This window comes from Danio rerio, chromosome 7, assembly GCF_052040795.2.
Source record: "Danio rerio strain M-AB ecotype USA chromosome 7, GRCz13ab, whole genome shotgun sequence".
In the NCBI taxonomy this organism is placed as follows: Eukaryota; Metazoa; Chordata; class Actinopteri; order Cypriniformes; family Danionidae; genus Danio; species Danio rerio.
In genome coordinates this window covers 65817501-65836917 of record NC_141027.1, presented here as the reverse complement: position 1 = coordinate 65836917, position 19417 = coordinate 65817501, and the positions used below count along the sequence as shown (strand labels likewise).

Here is a 19417-nt window from a genome sequence, read left to right as displayed (position 1 = left end):
AGATCACTAGTGAGATTCTTGTCATCTTTAACTTTTATCTTCATTTGGATTATTGTTTAATATGTAAACTTGTTAACACTTTATAATAACTAAATATTATTGTAAGAATTGAAATATTACAAATATTTTTGATGTCTTTGACAATTCAAAACATGACCTGAAAACAGGGCCAATTGACTCCACAACCCAGCAGGTGGGAATGCAGGAAAAACCAGTTCCTGCTGCATTTGCATCTGAGAAACTCAGCTTCATCCACCCCATCTCACACATATGGTCATTTCAATGTTTGAATGTTCTAGATTAACAAAACTGACTTTAACTATCATGTTTGATATCATTTGAAATGTCTCAGTGCGATTGGTAGAATGGTCTCATTCTCTCAGAAATAGACTTAATCAAAACAATAAATATATACCTTCAGGCATCTTTTGAACCACTGTGAAGGGTGTGACTTTTCACAGGCAGCACTAAATGTGAATGCCTTTTGTTATACACACACCCCCTTCCTTGAGGGAATTCTTGGATTATTTAAGGTAAGGTTTGAGAAAGGCTCAGGGCGATTCTGCCTAACCAGATCAGCCCATAACATGGAGCCTGCTCCATGTTATGTATATTTTTGAAGTCAGGTATGCATCTTTCATCTTGGATTTATCTTTGATAATTTGATGTTTTGTATTGATCATTTATGAATTGACTGATTGAATTGGCATAATACATTTACCTGACTAATAAATTGTAATGTTTGACCATATTTTGCTCACTCTGTAATTATTAATTCAAGTAGATTACGCTGTATCCTTGTTTCCGCACGTCTTGCGTCAGGTCAGTAGATGGACTAAAATCCAGTTGAGATGGAGCATTGGGCACACTAATTGTGTTTTAGGGATCCGACTGACTCTTGATATTGATTCATGTGTACTTAGGTGGAAAGGGCGTTAACTTCCGTCTAGGTCAACAAGGTGTTGCACGACTAACCTAGATTGGGACCTTTGTTTGAAGGTAATATTATTCTAAATTAAGTTCATATGGGAAACCATGGGCTTGGTGAAAACCAAAGTTACTATAGAGTCCAGTAGTCGGGTACATTTATATTAATGCCCTAACCTCTAATTAGAAATAATGATTGTCTTAACTCAAGGGTGTACACCTAAGCGGGACTAACCAAAAGTATTTTAGAACGAGCGCGCTGGTAGCGGCCATCTAAAGTATTAGTTAATTACCTCTGTTTAATATTCAAGACTGACCGGAGTGTGACCATAAGGGACGCCTTCGGCCGAGGCGATTTCTCTGAGCGACATGAGCACCCGAATGAACGGATGTAATAGTTACTAGTGAAGACAAAAGGTTCAAACATTTATCTAAATTACATATTGATATAATCTTCTTATTGTTTTATGATTGGAGTCAGGTAAAACGAGGTAAAATATATTAATATTCTAAACCACCTCATACTAAAATTGGAGTCAGATATGAGTTAAATTTAAGGTAAATCAACATTGTGCACTGGAAAGACCGAACAGGCATTAAACCTTCATCCACCAGTGCCACCGGCATTGGGCCAACTGGGTGGACCTTACATTATGAATCATTTACTAAGCATTAGCATGTAGTGAATTCATTATTTGTTAAGCATCAACTCTACATTAATAAATGTTAGTAAGCAGTTTATAACTGCAGCTACAAATGCTCTACTATTTTCTTATTAGCACCTATATAATGTGCTTAATAATTATATTTTCATTCTTGAGTAATTATTTATTTTACATTACTGAATTAAGTATTTCATTATTTACAAACCAGTTGTATTTAAGAGTAGTTGAGGGTTTTTAGGATCATTCAGAATGAGTTAGTAAATGATTCATAAACTATTGAAATCAATATTTATATATCTCAATATTCAGGCATATACTAATAGTTAATTAATATGTTAATACATGCTTTCTTAACTCCACGCAGTTTTGTGACCTAATCTAAAGTGAGGACTATTCATGCTTTATAAATCCCTTATAAATGACAAATAAAGGCTCTGAATCAAATGAACAATAATATTAGCAATCTATCTAAAAAGTGAAATTAATGTAAAGTTTAAACATTGCCAAATAACAGGAGTGTCAAAATACGACATACAACTGTATAAAACAACAACAACAGCAATATAATAATTTAGCAATATGATAAGATGCAATGTTCAAACTCTACAGGGATTTTATTTTAGATAAGGTTGCAAATATTTATTTTTCATTCGAAGTATAGTTTCATTTGTGAATCTTTAAATGAATAGGAATGAATAATGACATTTTTCCTGTTTAGAATTTAACTGAGCCTTTATTTGTAATTTATAAGGGATTTATAAAGCATAATAGTCCTCACTTTAGATTAGGTCACAAAAATTGATGAATTTGAGTTAATAAAGCATTTATTAACACACATAGTAAACCTTAATATATACCTGAATAATAAGACAAATAAACGTTGATTTCAATTGTTTATTAATAATTTACTAACTCATTCTAAATGATCCTAAAACCCTTAACTACTTTTAAATACAAATGGTTTGTAAATAATGCACTTAATTTAGTAATGAAAAATCATTAACAAAGTATGAAAATACAATTATTATGCACATTTTAAATATGTTATGTAAGCCAAGAATAGTATTTGTAGCTGCAGTTATAAACAGCTTACTAACGTTTATTAATGTAAAGATAATGCTTAACAGATAATGAATTCACTATTTGCTAATGCTTAATAAATGATTTATAGTGTGTGTGTAGTTAGTATAAAGTGTTACCATATTTCTGAAAGATGCATTCAGTGACTAAAGAGGTGCCCGGTCTCTTGCATGTGCACACACTCTATGCAGTTCTTGTAAACAATGAAAAGTATACAATGACCCTCAAAATCAGTTCATGAACTTAGAACCCAAGTATGCTCTAGAAGTTACAATAGTGAAAATTTCTATTTGTATTTTACAAGAATCCTGTGTTTCAAGAATGAATATTTATTACTGTGAAAGCTTATGGTGAATGGTAGTGTAGGAATGAATTAAATGCTTAGATTTCTGTAAGCACCACAGTTCACATTACTATTAAAGACTAAATGCTACATTACATGACAACAGAACATTTGGATTTTTGAACTATTTGGGAACCATGTTTTGTTTTGCTATGGCAAACGCTGCTGTTGTGTGCTCATACTGTCCAATAACTTACAGTAAATGTTATATCATGGAGGGTGTTAAAAACAGACCAAAGTAACACATATGACACATTAACTAAAGAACTTTACAATATATATTGTAAAGAAAAGATGAATTAACTGGTTTTGTTTTTTGAGGATCACAAGTGTTTTCCATTTATTTGCGGTTGTGAATTGCATTATGGGATGTTGATCTCTGCACTGCCGACTTTTGATGTTGAAAATTAAAACCTACATATTTTGTTACTTTTGAGTAATTTTGCTTTATGTTTCCTTACTTGACTGAGTTTTGATCTCTTACAGAACTTGCAGGTGTTTTTTTGTTTTTTTTTTTCACCTTTTTATACAGAGAAGTTCTGCATTTAACAACCACCATAACCTCATTTAAAGACAATCCACTTCCTTTCTTCGATGAGTTCAAAATAACAAAAGTCCATGGCAAAAATGTGCCAGCCATTGTTTCAGTTTGTGACTGTCTGTAGTGATGATGGAAGTTTCTCGAATTAATAACTTATTTTAACCGGATCGGCGGACCAGTTCATTAAATTGAACATAGTTGTCATTAAATAATTTGCGTCCTTAGTAAGTATTAATATACCTGGCATAACATAACATACCTGATACCCCCTCTCTCTCAAATTAAACCAATATCCTGAGCTATTCAGTAACTAGATACAGTACACAGACTTATCTGCTGTGAAAAAATAGACCTGATGATGATGAGTGCTAGTCAACTGTCTGTTCCCTCGCAGCACACTCTTTCATTGAGTGTGTGATTCAACCTCACTAAGGTCATTTTAATTCCACAAATAAACTCGTGTTACATTTTTTTTTTTAAGAAGTAACTTAAATAATATTAATTATTTTTAAAATTAATGCATTACTTTTAAGCATTCCTTTGAAAAAGTAGTATTATTGCACAATATGCATTACTTATCATGTGTTACCTCCAGCATTGGGTATAAGAAATAATACATAGAGAAATAAATCTGTAAAAATGGCAATTTCAGCGTATTGGTGGGTTTTGTACTGTGATATACAACACCAGCCTAGACAACATATCCCTTTAAACTAAGTAAAATTAAAATGTTCATTAAAAAAAAAAAAAAAAAAAAAAAACATGAATAAAAATAGATGGATGGATGGATGGATAGATGGATGGATGGATGGATGGATGTCTGATTGTCTGATTGGGGTTGGAACTAAACACTGGCCCTCCAGGACCGAGTTTGAACACTCCTGAGATAGACAGATACCCAGCAAGCTAATAGATGATTAATAGACATCTAAACATAGTTCTCTTGCACTGTAATCCCGAATAAGTTGACAAAACTCAAAAAATTTGAGGTAATCAGTTACGTCAAATTTTTTAAGTTATGAAATTATCTATTTTAAGTAAACAGAAACATTAAGTTTTGAGTTTGTTGTACTCATGCAAGACACTTCACCTAACTTAAAATAACCAAGTTACTCAGCTTATACGTTTTAATTGCAATTAACTTAATTGTTTTAATTTTTCCAAACTTTAAATACTTAGTCACCCAGCTCATACATTTTAATACCAATTAACTTAATTGCTTTAATTTCTTTCAACTTTAAATACTTAAATCACCCAGCTCATACATTTTGATAGCATTTTTTAAAATTAACTTCTCCATCGTCAGTTTCACAAATAAAATTAGCCATTATTTTAATCTTTAAACCCCATAAATCTGTCAAAATAAATCTGTAATTTAAAACACACAGACAATACCATTTTAGACATTTATTGTTAAAGAAAAAATGTCCAACAGTACTTTCAAATTTGTCTCCTATGCAATTACAAATGTCTTAAAACGATAAAAACTATTAGACATAAAGAGATTGAAAATGAACACTATTCTGAAATGAATAAAAATTACCCACAATGTAAATATGATATCAGACATAAGAGCCTCAAGAAAAAACAACTATAAGTTTGATAAAATTTAATAATACATTAATAAGTGTAAAACTTACTCTTAAGGCATTCGTTAAAAAATAATAATAAGTGCACATTCTGTGAAGTGACTCGTTTAGTGTAAACTACACAGAAACTGTATATATATATATATATATATATATATATATATATATCGTTGAAGTCAGAATTATTCGCCCCCATTTATTTTTCCCCCAATTTCTGTTTAACGGAGAGCAGATTATATATATATATATATATACATATATATATATATATATATATATATATATATATATATATATATATATATATATATACACATATATACATTGTAGCGAAGCAGAGGGAAAACAGCGACACAGTTGGATAAGTTTACAGACAAGTCCCCGGAGGGTGCTTTATTTACAACGTGAATGGGGTGTAAACGGTGCTCTTCTTCAAGGTGAGGTGCTCTGGTGCTCCGGGAAGTAAGTGAAGGACAGTGAGTAGTCGGATGTGGGATCGTCACGAGCTGGAGTCTGCTGTGGAGAGACAGAGACAAGCGTTAGCGCATGGAGTCATTGGGTGAATGAAGCTCATCTTCTCCTTGCGTGGGCTTGGTTTATATGCCTCTCCACTTGATGACGTCCAGCTGTGAACGATCCTGTGTTGATGATGGTCCAGCTGGGTTGAATTAGCGACCAGGGCGACGTGGCATGTGTGCGCTCGTTACAATATATATATATATATATATATATATATATATATATATATATATATATATATATATATATATATATATATATATATATATATATATATATATATATATATTCAGTCTTGGTTGAACTATGATTCTGTCATTTACTTATTCCAAATCTGTTTGAGTTTCTTTCTTCAAAAAAAAAAAAAAAGCTGAGACCTGTAACCACCGATTTCCACAGTATTTGTTTTCCTATTAGAAAGTCAGTGGTTACAGGTTGTCAGCTTTACTTAACTTTTGTGTTCAACAGAAGCAAGAAATTCAAGCAGGTTTGGGACAAGTGAAGAGTTAGTAAATGACAGAATTTTACATTTGGACAAACTATCCCTATATATATATATATATAATTAAATGCATACTTACCAATTAAAGGTAAATAAATGTTTTGAAGTTACTACCCCAGAGACAGTCTTTATTAAGTTAAAAAAAAAAAAAAAAGCTCTACATTAACTCATTCTTTAAGGTTTCCATGCTACGAGACTTTTTATTTTCCATCATCCATGCCAAGCAAAACTTTTTGCACAAGTTCAAAGTCCTTTACTATATATTATGTGAAGAGCATACATTAATCCATACAAGACAAGAAAGGTCTGGAAGTGTGCTGTGGGTGGTGTCCAATTCATTCTTCAGGACAACAGAGACCCTCAGTGAATGCAGGGCCAATAAAGCATCTTCAGTCAGCAGGATTATCAATCTAAAAATATAATTCAAGGATATTAATGTAAGGACAGTATCAAAATGACTGAGCCAATATTATATGATTCATCAACTATTCGTGATTACAAATATGTTAAGTAAAAGTTTTCAAAACTTTCATCTTTTCATTAAACATGCCTAATTGTGAAAAGAATGAATAAAGTCTTACCATGGTGTTCCTAAAGAATCTTAAAGTCACGCTCACGCAGCAAGACCAAAAGACCTCTGATAACAGTAGTCCGTCATGAACTGACATCATTCAGTTCCTGGAAATCAAGAATCAATTTTTTAAAAATTAAAAAAATAATAATAATTCAAATTATATTTTAATGTATACTTTAACACGTGACCCCAAACATACCTGCTCATCATAAACCTTTAAAAGATTAGCCAGGGTATCTGCTGTCTTGCCAGTTTTGGATGCTGTTTGCCTTAAAATTGTCATCAAATGAAATAGGTGGTGGTCCAGTTTTGCAAAGAATTTGTGGGGAAAATTCTCATTTGTAACATGTTGGTACTCTGCAAACAGCAAAAAGAAACAAGAGAGAATTTCATAAAACAAACCCACACCACAAAATATACAATTCTAGAAAAAATGTATTAATGTTATTATTATGTTTCATTTAATAATCTATTTTTTACCTCAGATGAAAACCAGGTATTGATCAGATGTTGAAAGCAGGATCTTCATGTTGTAAATTGAACTCAAGGTCTAGCTGAAGTTTCACTTTCCTTGCTGCAAAAGTATCATTGATAAATACACTGTAATATTTATTTTATCTGGATATGCCAGGCATAGTAGTACAAAATAAATATTTTACCCACCTTTCACATGCCTCCATTTAAGAACCGATCTGTAGTCAGCAACACCTGACCTTCAATTCTGTATGTACACAAAGTCACAGTGTCATTTAGCTGAGAGTGGAAGTAGTACAATTGCCTGATGTCTAACGTTAACCTCCAAAACGGTTAGCAATAGAGCTGATTATCATGTTAGTTGCTTTAATTCGATGAACACGGATTTAATTTAAACAGTATTGAAATTTCTAAAACTGAATAGGACGACAAAGAAATTTAAGGCCTGATTTTAAAAGCTAGAAATAACAAAACTTACCTTATTGTCTAATGATGTAAAAATATATAGACTAAAATATTTATATTTTTAAGATATAAATATATTTTAAGCTACAAAATTTGCACATCAGAAAACTGTCTTCTTTACCACGTCTTGAATATTTTGTTTTGTTATTATTTTATTTAATAACATAATTTTGTATTAATGTGTTATAGATATGCATACTTTGTTTTTTAGGCTGTTTATATTCTCTCCAGAGTAGACATTTTAAAAAATAGATAAAAAAAAAAAAAAACTTTTATCATACCTTTAAAATACATTTGACCTAAATGACATTTAAACTCATTTAACTGATCGCATTAATCAGGTAATCATTGATATGCAGAGATGTCGTCTTAAGCGCGAGGAAAAAAAGTGTTGATCAGTGCTGGTGATTGAGGTAAAGTTAGTTTTATATTTACACATTCAGACTTTCTCCCTAATAATATAATTTCAGAAAGGTAATTTTTTGCATATTCTTAATGGTGAAATCATATTAGCAGCCAATGACTTTCAAAGTACAACATTGTTCAGTCAAAAAAAATAGTGCATTTAGTGTAATGTTGTTTTCATGTCATACTTGCATGTGATTTCAGAACGAATAGACAAAGAACCATGGTAAACAATTTATGGAGCGAGTCACAAGTTGTTACTAAATGAATGTATGAATATAAAACCAACTTTACCTCAATGTGGTAGTGTAAAATGAAGCTCTGCTCTGTACCTGCTCAGGTGAGGAGCGCAGCTTAAATGTTCTCCGTCAGGCTATCCTCATACATGGATCAGCAAGCAACAAGCTGCGTGTGACAGAGTTAAGTTTTGAGACTACGTTTTTGCGCGTCATCAGAAAATACCGTTAAGTGTTTAGGCGGAGATCATTTGAGTTATGATTAACGTTACGTTTCTTGCGCCTTTCGTTTCCGAAGTGCCAACAGATCGCGAAGATAATACCACAATTCACATACTGGATGGAGTTCAGCGCAGCGCCATGACATGCGGTTGTGAGAGCGCACGTCTCCATGACAACTTCAGCACAGGCTGAGAAAAGGCATACTCGCGCCAAGATTTAAATTTTTTTGAAAAATGTAATCTGCCGATTTTAAATATTTTTGTCTTTATCACACTCTGTTAAAATTCAGAGTTAACACATTACAACTAACGCTAACATTGCACTGATTCTAACTTTTTAAACAGTAATGTTAACGTTAGTTAGCAACAAGTGAGGCTAAACATGTTTTCTGTAATGTACGACATGTAAACGCACCCTGATTAACTCTACATTACATTGAACTGTTACTGTGATTATATTAATTAAAACATACATTTAATATTTCTTGGATTTGTAAATATTTTACTTACTGTAGTGTGAAGCGAGGCCGATCCGCCATCTTGAAAAAACGAATGAAGCATGAGCACGTACGTGAACCTGGATGACGTCAGACGCAAAATCACTAGTCTGACAGAATTTGAGTTAATGAAACTTTAAAGAGACATTTTGTATAGATTAAACCCAGCAGAATTGTTCACCTTACTTGAAAGATTAAATTTTTACAAACTCAAAAATAAGAAAAAGTTCTAAATACTCATCAAGGTTAATTAAGATAAACGAATTTTAATGATTTAAGTTAATAGAACTCAACTCAATTAATTAGTTACAGCATTAGGGTTTACAGTGTGGCTAAAACAAGTTAAATTTGGACTGTCAGTGAAAATCTAATAGATGTCTACATGTAGGACAAAACTAGACTATTCAACAAGACTTGTCCAAGTTTAGCCCTGTTTTAAATGTTTAGATGTAAAAAAAAAAAAAAAATGTTTGCTTGGATAGATAATGGGAAATATAATTAGTTGATTGATTAATTTGAATATTTACCACCTTTATGTATATTTAAGGTTCTTTTAACTAACATATTTTTCTTATATTAATAATCATTTTTCAGTAATGCATACTATTTCAGTTAAATAGAATGCAATAACAGGTCTCTATTTACTTGTTATTTCGACAAATCGAACAATTAATTCCCAACTAATATTGTCGTTGTTTAAAGCATATTAAATGTAAAAGCTGTCATTGACAATTTCTGTAAATCCCTACCTGGGACAATCCGGAGAGACGGAATGTAAGACATTGTCATACAGTCAGTCATCAATATTGTGTGTTACACTATATAATCTCAGTTGTCAGTGTGTTTTCAAAATTCACATATGTCAAAGCTCATGGGACCTGCTATTTTACTAATATACAATACCTTTATGCCATACAAACATTGTCATTGTTCCTATCAAAATTACACACATATCTTAACACATTGTCTTTTTTTTTTCCTTCAGGCATGCTGTGAGACAAGCCACCTAGTGTGCTATGAATATAAATGTAAAATGGGAGTCCATTCCATCAGTGAACTATCAGAGACAGTTCCCAGCCCTACACATCCAAACCTTATCTTTACATTCCAATGCATATGGATTTGCTTTACTGGCATCCCTCCTGTCAACTAGTGCGGGAGAATGCAATATTCTGCTGAGATTATTATGCAGCAAAGTTGTAAATATGTCCTGGTTTAAATTATATGCGTTTTCTCATTATTGGACATCCATGTCTTGCAAATAGCTCATGTCACTTAATTTATGCTGTATTTCTGTCTATTGTTAGGAGGGTGATGGTTTATCAGGGTCAAGCTAATCCATAATATAATATGAAAAACATTGTAGTTCTTTCTTGTATAGGATTAATACGTATATTTAATCTACACATGTCTTCCTGTAAAGAGCCATCAATACGGATAGACTAGTTTCTGTAAACAAGAGGTAGCAAAATCAACATCCACAACCTACAATTGCGTTTGCTCCAAAATTATTTAAGGACAACAGCACTAATTAAATTGTTCAAACCATTGCTATTTGAATTGAATTGTATATATATATATATATATATATATATATATATATATATATATATATATATATATATATATATATATATATATATATATATATATATATATATATATTGTTATTATTACTGAATAATATTAGTTAAATTGGTTAATATTATTGCTGAATAATATTGGTTAAATTGATTTGCTCAGACACCATAATGTGCGTCTATTCAAAAATGTCCTGTTAAAAATAGGATCCAAATACCAACAATTTTGAGGACCACCACACCGTGATGTAGCAGTGTGGTTTTCCCCAGTCAGTGGTATTGATTGTCAGGCACGTATTATGCATATGTCTTAGTATTAATGCATATAAACATGTCCACAAGACCAAATTTGCAAACCTGGAATTTAGCTGGGAACCTCTGTGTTTAGAAGTAGTAAGTGATGATTTTTTTTTTTTTTACTGATATTTTTATTGTCATGTTTTGGGAAAGGAGTGAGGACTCAAGTGCAGGGAAAAGTATGTTTTTTTTTTATTATATATATATATATATATATATATATATATATATATATATATATATATATATATATATATATATATATAATATATATATATATATATATATATATATATATATATATATATATATATATATATATATATATATATATATATAAAATAAAATAAAATAAAATAAAATAAAATAAACAGCAAAAACAAACTACCCAAGGAGGGAAAACATAAAAATAAATAAATGAATAAATAAATAAATAAAAAAAACCTTGACTGGGCAGGGATGACATGGATCAGGGATAGACAAAAAGGACAGGATAATGAAATCTGATGAACTGGCACAGGTTAGCAGACGAAAAGCAGAAAGAATTAATAAGCAAACAAGCCATGTGCTCACATAAAATGAGACTTGAACATGCAGCCAATGAGAGAACTCATTAACCTTGTGTTCACATGGAACATGACACTAAAGCAAGTGGCCACAATGTAAACATGTGGCATGTTTCATCCCAGCTCCAACAAAAACTTAAACCAACTAGAACAAACTCTAACACGAGAGCAATCGAGCACGTGTGAACCGAGCCTGCTCTGGAACACATGCGCACACGTGCGACCACTTCAAAGACACACGCGCAACTCAATCGAGACCGTGCATTCACAACAACGACAAGAGCCACAGATCAAGACAGGTGTAGTGCCTGGCCCAAGAAAACTCATGCTCAGCACGACAAACAAGACAGAACTAGTGTCTGGACTCTGCCGCCAAATCAAGAATTGATAAGATCGAATTGGCAGAATCCTGACATTTATAGCATTTTAAACTATAATTTTTAAATCAAGTTAAGTCATAGTCACTGGAATCAGCACAGATACATAGTGTACATGACACTACAATAACAGTACATGAATAATGATGTATTAATATGTAAACAAAATATTACTTTATTATAAATTAATGATGAGTTAAGGTGTGCGGTAATCATAAACTAACTTTAACTAGAGTCAAATGAGTTTCCCCTTAAAGTTTCTCAATAATATTTAGGTCTGGTGGCTGTGCAGGCTATAAGAGATCTTCAACTTCACTTTAATGTTCATAAACCACTCTGTCACCAGTCTTGCTATATGCATTATCATCCTGATACATAGCACCACCTTCAGAATACAATGTTTGAACCATTCGGTGCACATGGTCCTCCAGAATGGTTCGGTAGTGGCATGGCCCATCAAGCACAAGTGTTGGGCCTAGGGAATGATGTCATGATATTGCAGTCCAAACCATCACTGATCCACCTCATACTACACTTTGGGAATTCAACAGTCTTAGTCATAGATGCACTCCAACAATGTGTCCTCTTTTGAACTCTGATATGTCACCCATAATGCATAACAAAATTAATACAAACAAACACATACATTGATAAAAAATAAATATGGACATTAGTTCAATGTTTTCAAATATTTGAAACTAAAAGAGGGAAAAAATATTTGCACATATGCACCACCATAGTTTAGAGATCGTCAGACCCCCAACAAGGAATTCTTACAAGCTCGCCAGCCTAGATTTAACAGTTGCTCACCTTGAGAAGAATAAAAAGACATTATTCAAATGGTAATAGATAGAGAAGCCTCCTCTCTCTGCTTCCACCCCCAGCCAGGCAGCATGTATTTCACAGAGGGAAAAAATGAACCAAAGAAACAAATATAAACAGAAGACTTGCTAAAGCAGTTCTCTAGAGAACAGCAAGATTAATGCCCTTATTCACCACTGGATACCAGGCGGTTGCTGCTATACACATGCCTTTTATGGCTGTAGTATTTTTGACTGGCATCTCAGAGCTCCCATTTGAATTATTTAATAGAAGGCCTTATTCTTTGAGTGCTCAGAAGGAGAGAGGGAAAGCCAATGCGACAGAAATATGTTTGTTTGTCAGTCCCTATTCTCTGCTCACTTGTGGAATGCTTTTTTTATTGTTATTATTCATCTCCCTCCCTATCTTACCTTCTCGCCTCTTCTTCTTCTGCAGCACAGTCAGCTGGGTATTCCTGAAACATTTGACTCTCTGCTGGCGGTCAAGTACAAACAAGCCAAGTCAATCACAGCACTAAAAAGTCTTATATATATATATATTTCACTGGCTTCTGGCCATGAGGGCAGTGTGCCAAACATTGGACAGAATGCACTGGACAGTGTGTCACTGTAATAGTGATTTTCAAAGAAGTTATTCTATTGGTGGGAGAGAGCTACACATTTTAATGGAGCTCATGCAACAAAATCAACACTACAAAATACATTAATGTTGTCTTAACTCATATTAATTAAGTTAACTTAACACTTTTAACAAATGTATGTGGAAGGAGCATAAAAAAAGTTGTCCCAATGAAATCTCAAAATTGTTGTTGTTTCAGCTCATCATTTTAAATATGTAGTTTGAACGAGCAAAAAAGGTGCAGTGAAGGTGAGTGAAGGGCACATTAATGCAGTGTGACTACATGATCTAATTAACAGCTATATTCCCCAAAGCAGAAAGCAGACTGATGTAATCTTACTATTTGTACAATTTACTGTTTAATGCATTAAAACACAATACAATACTAATGTATGTTGGGCCAGCCAAATAAAAGTAAAACATAGTGAAGCACCACAGCTGTTAGTATGTACATGTATATACTGCTTTACATTTTTAATTATTTCAACCCAGTCTCATTAGAAATCCAAGCTTTGTTACAAACCCCTGATGTTAGTCTAGGGTTGTGGGGTTTGACATTTGGATTAATTAAAATATATTTATATAAACAGTGAATGAGTGGAAAGACAATCAAAGTAATGCCAAAAAAATGTGTGCTTTTATTTACAATCCCAAAGTGAACAACAACAACGAATTAATCAAAAATAAAGAAAAATTACGTAAGGCAAAAATATACTATTTACAATATGTACAACACTGAGACAAATAAAGAAGGGAAAAACAAGAGAGCTGGCAGAAGGGACGCGGGCGGCGCTAAAAAAATGAAAAGAACAAAACCCAAACTAAATCTAACTCCCCAGAAGCATCTAGCTAACTAACTATGTGAAAAACAGTATAATTAACACACGAAGATCTTCCGGGTCCTAACTATCTACTCTATCTATCTATCCAAAAAGTACAAGGAGTGGCGCTCGCCCCTAACCTAGTGTACTAGACAGCAGAGTAGTCCTATGTGTTGCGAAATGTATGTCACGTGACCTTCTTACCTGTCCGCTTCGTCCAAGCCTCGTAAACAACGATAAACTAAGAAAAATGTATGAATAACGGACGGATAACATGCACACAGAAACAAGCAATAACAAAACACAGTTAGACAGGGTATTTTCTAAACGCACGTGAAAAAAGCAGAGAAAGAGAAAAATGCAAGGAAGGTCTTTGCTTATTGGATGTGACGTAAGAGTGTCGTAACCGGGGAGGATTGACTGACAGCTGAATGGACCAATGAACGGAACCTGAGAATACATGAGAGCAGATATGGGAGAACAGAGCGAGAGAGAGAGAGGGAAAAAACACAGAGAAACAGAGCACAAAAAACACAAATACATAACAAGCTTCAGCATGTATTGTTAATTAATTAATTTAAATAATTATTCATTAAGTTATAACTTTTTTTGTTTTTAAAACAAAAATTTATTTAAAATTTAAAATTCATGTCAGCAAGGGAGTGGTGCAGTAGGTAGTGCTGTCGCCTCACAGCAAGAAGGTCACTGGGTCGCTGGTACGAACCTCGGCTCAGTTGGCATTTCTGTGTGGAGTTTGCATGTTCTCCCTGCCTTTGCGTGGGTTTCCTCTGGGTACTCTGGTTTCTCCTACAGTCCAAAGACATGCGGTACAGGTGAATTGGGTAGGCTAAATTGTCCATAGTGTATGAGTGTGTGTGTGTGAATGTGTGTGTGTGGATGTTTCCCAGAGATGGTTTGCGGCTGGAAGGGCATCCGCTGCGTAAAAACGTGCTGGATAAGTTGGTGGTTTATTCTGCTGTGGCGACCCCGGATTAATAAAGGGACTAAGCCGACAAGAAAATTAATGAATGAATGAAAATTCATGGCTTCAGATATGTCTTGTTGCAAATTTCAGATGAGCCATTCACAAAAGGGCACTGTGTACATTTTTGCATTTTTTTAGGGTGTATGGTTTGGTGTATGTTTCAAATACCTGTCCTTCTTGTACACACCCATGAAAAGGAATAACTTGTCATGCAGTTCCCCTTCAGTGGGAACTACGACGGGTGTCTTCTTGACAAAATGGGAGATTGCTAGATGACCAATAACAGCAGCTTACTCGCTGTCTGCTCTTCTAGAGTTATACGTGGTTGAAATCACTGCATGCCATTCACATCCTGGGCAAGCTCATACATGCAGCCAACGCACTCTCATGGCAGCTAGCGCCTTGAGTAGAATGGAGACTCCACCCTGGCATGGTCTAGCTGATTTTGGAGTGTTTCGGGGAAGCCAAGGTTGACAGGTTGACCTGTTTGCTTCTGCCATAAACACCCATTGCCAGTTGTTTTATTCTCTGACTGAAGCCCCTCTTTGCATGGATGTGCTGACCAAATATGCATTTCCCTCATTGAGCCTACTCGCACAGACCCTGTGCAAAGTCAGCAATGATGAGGAGCAGATTTTGGTATTTGCGATTCTCTTTTTCCGAGGTCCCTATGTCACGTATTAGCGTGATCAAAAACAATAAACAAAAAACAGAAAGGTGCGGATCCAAGTGCAGATTATTTATTTACAATGCAGCCAACAAGGTGATAATACAAAGTAACAAATAAACGACAAAACCAGAAACTAAATCAGAGACGAGGCTCAGGAAAAACAAACTCAAACAACTAAACTAATTAGAAAACAGACTAGACAAATGACACACGAACTAGACTAATGCAAAAAAATACAAGAACAGGAATCAGAATAACAAACTGGGACTCTTAGACTTACTCGATTTTCAGACAAGGAAGACAACGACGCGATGACAAACATAGGTGGAATGGTAGAATATATAGTCCAGATAATCAACGGTAACACAAAACAGATGTGATGGCAGGTCAGTGTAGGTGTTCCGGTGTGTGCGCAGGGCATGTATGAAAATGTAGTTTTTTCCTGGGGCACTGTAGCGCCTACAAAGTCCTAGAGCGCTACAGCGCCCTCAGGTGGTCACAGACGGATGTGACACCCTAGCACTCGGCTCAGCAGAGGAGCCGGGTGCCTGGCCCAGTATGTTTCTATGCCCACTTGATCCACCTGTGTGCTGGGAATCAGTGCCAGCTATGTGTGATCACTATTAGCAATACCATATACATCATACAGTGTTTCATCTTCTCATGCGAACCCGTGTCTTTCCTATCTGGTAACCAGCTTATCATATGTAGTGCTCCCCCTGGTTAGGGCTAGCCTATATGTCCATATTGCAACCAGGTCTCCCCATTTGGCCTCCGCAGCATCCTTCCCCTCCAGAGACTGCCATGCTTTACCAATGTACTATCAATGTTAGAAGGTTGTGCTTTTGGTGATGGTGATACCCTATGCTTGGCAAATTTCACATGAGTGCGTGACGACCTAAATTATTCTATGAACCCAATAAATAATGCCACAACACATAAAGGGTAGAGGAGGTGGCCAGAGAGGACCTGACGGTAAGTGGAACCAGACATATGACGAGTGGGAACAGGGTGTACCCGATCAATCAGAGAGACAGGGAGATGATAGGAGGGACCAGGTTGGGTCAGATGGAGAAATAAGAGTCTTGGAGCAGAAAGGGTGTGATAGGATCTAGGCCTCAGCCATGATGACAACCTATAGTTGGAGCTGATGGTAGGAGGAGCCAAAAAAGAAACAGGGCAGATGACTCCAGGGGGTTGAATCATAAAGGTGAAGCATGTTTTGGAAAAGTTCGGGCATGAGTTGAGTAGTTAACTTGTTGGACTAAAATACAGTTGCAAGCTGGCAGGTCTGGAGTCTTGTGGGCAGTTGGTGCCATGAATGGAGCTGACATGGCTGGTAGCCTGTGGGGCTGAAGGCTGGACTGTAGTCAACAAGCGCTGGTAGAGCTGGGAGCTGCACTAAGACTGTCAAGGCTAACGGCACATTTCCACTAGCAATTTAGGAGCACTGCATAGTGAGCATTTTCAGTTCATTCATATGGAAGTTCAGCATACATGGTCACACAGTGTGTACAGGGATTGAAAGTGGCACAGTGAACGATGAAAGCAGCCTACATAAGAACATATTATATGCCCCAGAACATTGGCATTGAAGCATTTCCAGCTAATTTCTTGTAGTATCGGAAACATGCTGTAAAAGCTTGTGTAGCACTGGCAGGGCTTGAAGCTGTGCTGAATCGGCATGGCAAGGGTCTTTCATGACATCGACAGGGCTAGAAGCAGGGTCAGCAGGGCAAGGAGACAGAGTGGCATTGGCAGATTAACTATGATAACTAGACTGGGACTGGCTGGGCAAGGAGCTTGGGCGGTACCAGTAGAGATAGACTGGACTGAGCAAGAGTGCTTAACACTGGACAGGGCTCAGGTACAGAAGCCAACACTAGACCGGGTTAATGGGCTGGACCTGACACTGGACTGGGCTCGGGAGCTGGAGTTGATGCTGGATTGTCTTAGGGGCTGGGGCCACAGTGGAGTTGGGCTCAGAGAATGGAGTCAAGATTGTACTGTGCTCCAAGACTGCAGCAGATAATGGGAGCCTAAGTTAACACTACCCAGAAACTAGTAACACTGTCCTTTGTGTCCACAGTAACTGAATCAGGGCCTGACACAAAAATGCTCTGCTCCACCAATAATCACCCCAGTCAATTTGTGCTCCGTTGTGTTGCAGCAAGCTGAGCTTTCTTCCACCCAATTGAGAGATGGTGGGCTTGGCATGCTGATAGTGAAAGGACATTCTTTTCTCGCCGGACCATTGAGGAAGATCTTGCCAGTGCCACGCTGGACCCATTGCCAAGCCCACTCCACCAACTATGACAAGTTTGGGTCCTTGGACAATTAAGCTCTGCACACAGTGGTAGGGTTGGCATTGTAAAATGTGCCTGAATTTGTGTTAAGGATAGAGAGTAGAAAAAGCAGAGTGATTTCTGCCCTTGCTCCAGGATGAGGAGGGCTTCTGGATGCTGGAAGACACGTTAAACACAACAGGAGGGGAAAACAAACCAAACACTGAAGGAAAAAAAAAAGAAAAGAAAAAAAACACTACATAATAGAAAACTGTACTGTTAGGTCTGGTGTTATGTCATGCCTCGTCTAAAGAATCACGTAGGAAATGGAACTATACAACTCAAAACATGTATTAGTGCAATCTCCAGGACATAGGATAGAGAGTAGAAAAAGCAGAGTGATTTCTGCCCTTGCTCCAGCATGAGGAGGACTTCTGGATGTTGGAAGACATGGTAAGCACAACAGGAGGGGAAAACAAGCCAAACACTGAAGGGAAAAAAAAACACTACATAATAGAAAACTGTACTGTTAGGTCTGGTGTTATGTCATACCTCGTCTCAAGAAACACAAAGGAAATGGAACTGTAAAACTGTAAAACAAACATGTATTAGTGCAATCTCCAGGACATAGGAACAGGAATTCATTCATTCATTTATTCATTCATTCATTCATTCATTCATTCATTCATTCATTCATTCATTCAGTCAGTCAGTCAGTCAGTTTGTCAGTATTTTTTATTTATTTTACTATTTTTTTCGAGAGTTTGGCCTTATTTATTGCTCTTTCTATGCACATGCTCATAAACTGCCCAGTCATAAATAGTGTAGAGTGTTTGACATTAAAATCATTGGCCTCTGAAAGTATTTGAACATGAGTATTAATGACCCTATTTACATCCTATTTCTGGTTAATGTTCCAGCTAACACAAAATCCAGACTCTGCAGAAGGATCTTTGGCACATCTGTGGTATCAGGTGTAAACATTAGGCTTATTGTGAGATGGATGTTATGTAGGTTACATGCAGGTAACAGTTGCCAGCCTAAATACCCTGACCATTGTGTCAACATGTTTTGTTTTTGAGGAACTTCAAGAGGGCTTGATGGTGTCTTAAAAATAATGTAATTAGCCAAACAATCATCACTGGTATTCTAAAATGTGTTTGAGAGCCTTACAATTAAACTATAAAATACCTGCAATCTGACAAAGAATAGAACCTCCTCACTGTCATTGCATTCAGTTGTTGCCGGTCTCTGAATGCATTAATGTGAAGCGTTTGTTCTTTTTTCTGACACTGAAATCTTATATCACATCAATACCTTACAATGAATAGTTTTTACAAAGGACAAATGATACATGC

At 35.5% G+C, this 19417-nt stretch overlaps 1 protein-coding gene and 1 long non-coding RNA gene across 6 annotated transcripts in view; both read right to left on the bottom strand.

The window, feature by feature from the left end:
* The window catches only part of LOC147843244 (uncharacterized), a 1033179-nt gene that overhangs the window by 191516 nt on the left and 822246 nt on the right, over positions 1–19417 (bottom strand). The gene's annotated exons all lie outside the window — the stretch shown is intronic.
* Positions 5508–9095, bottom strand: LOC147843248 (uncharacterized). 4 transcript variants are annotated; one of them, XR_015495038.1, is made up of 8 exons: positions 9052–9095; positions 8417–8489; positions 7404–7461; positions 7221–7314; positions 6940–7097; positions 6748–6844; positions 6459–6576; positions 5508–5661 (listed from the first exon to the last, which is right to left on the bottom strand). It is a non-coding gene; the product is annotated as an uncharacterized LOC147843248 (long non-coding RNA). The 4 variants fall into 4 exon arrangements; XR_015495039.1 differs by lacking the exon at positions 8417–8489 and having other exon boundaries at positions 6447–6576; XR_015495036.1 differs by lacking the exon at positions 5508–5661 and having other exon boundaries at positions 6337–6576.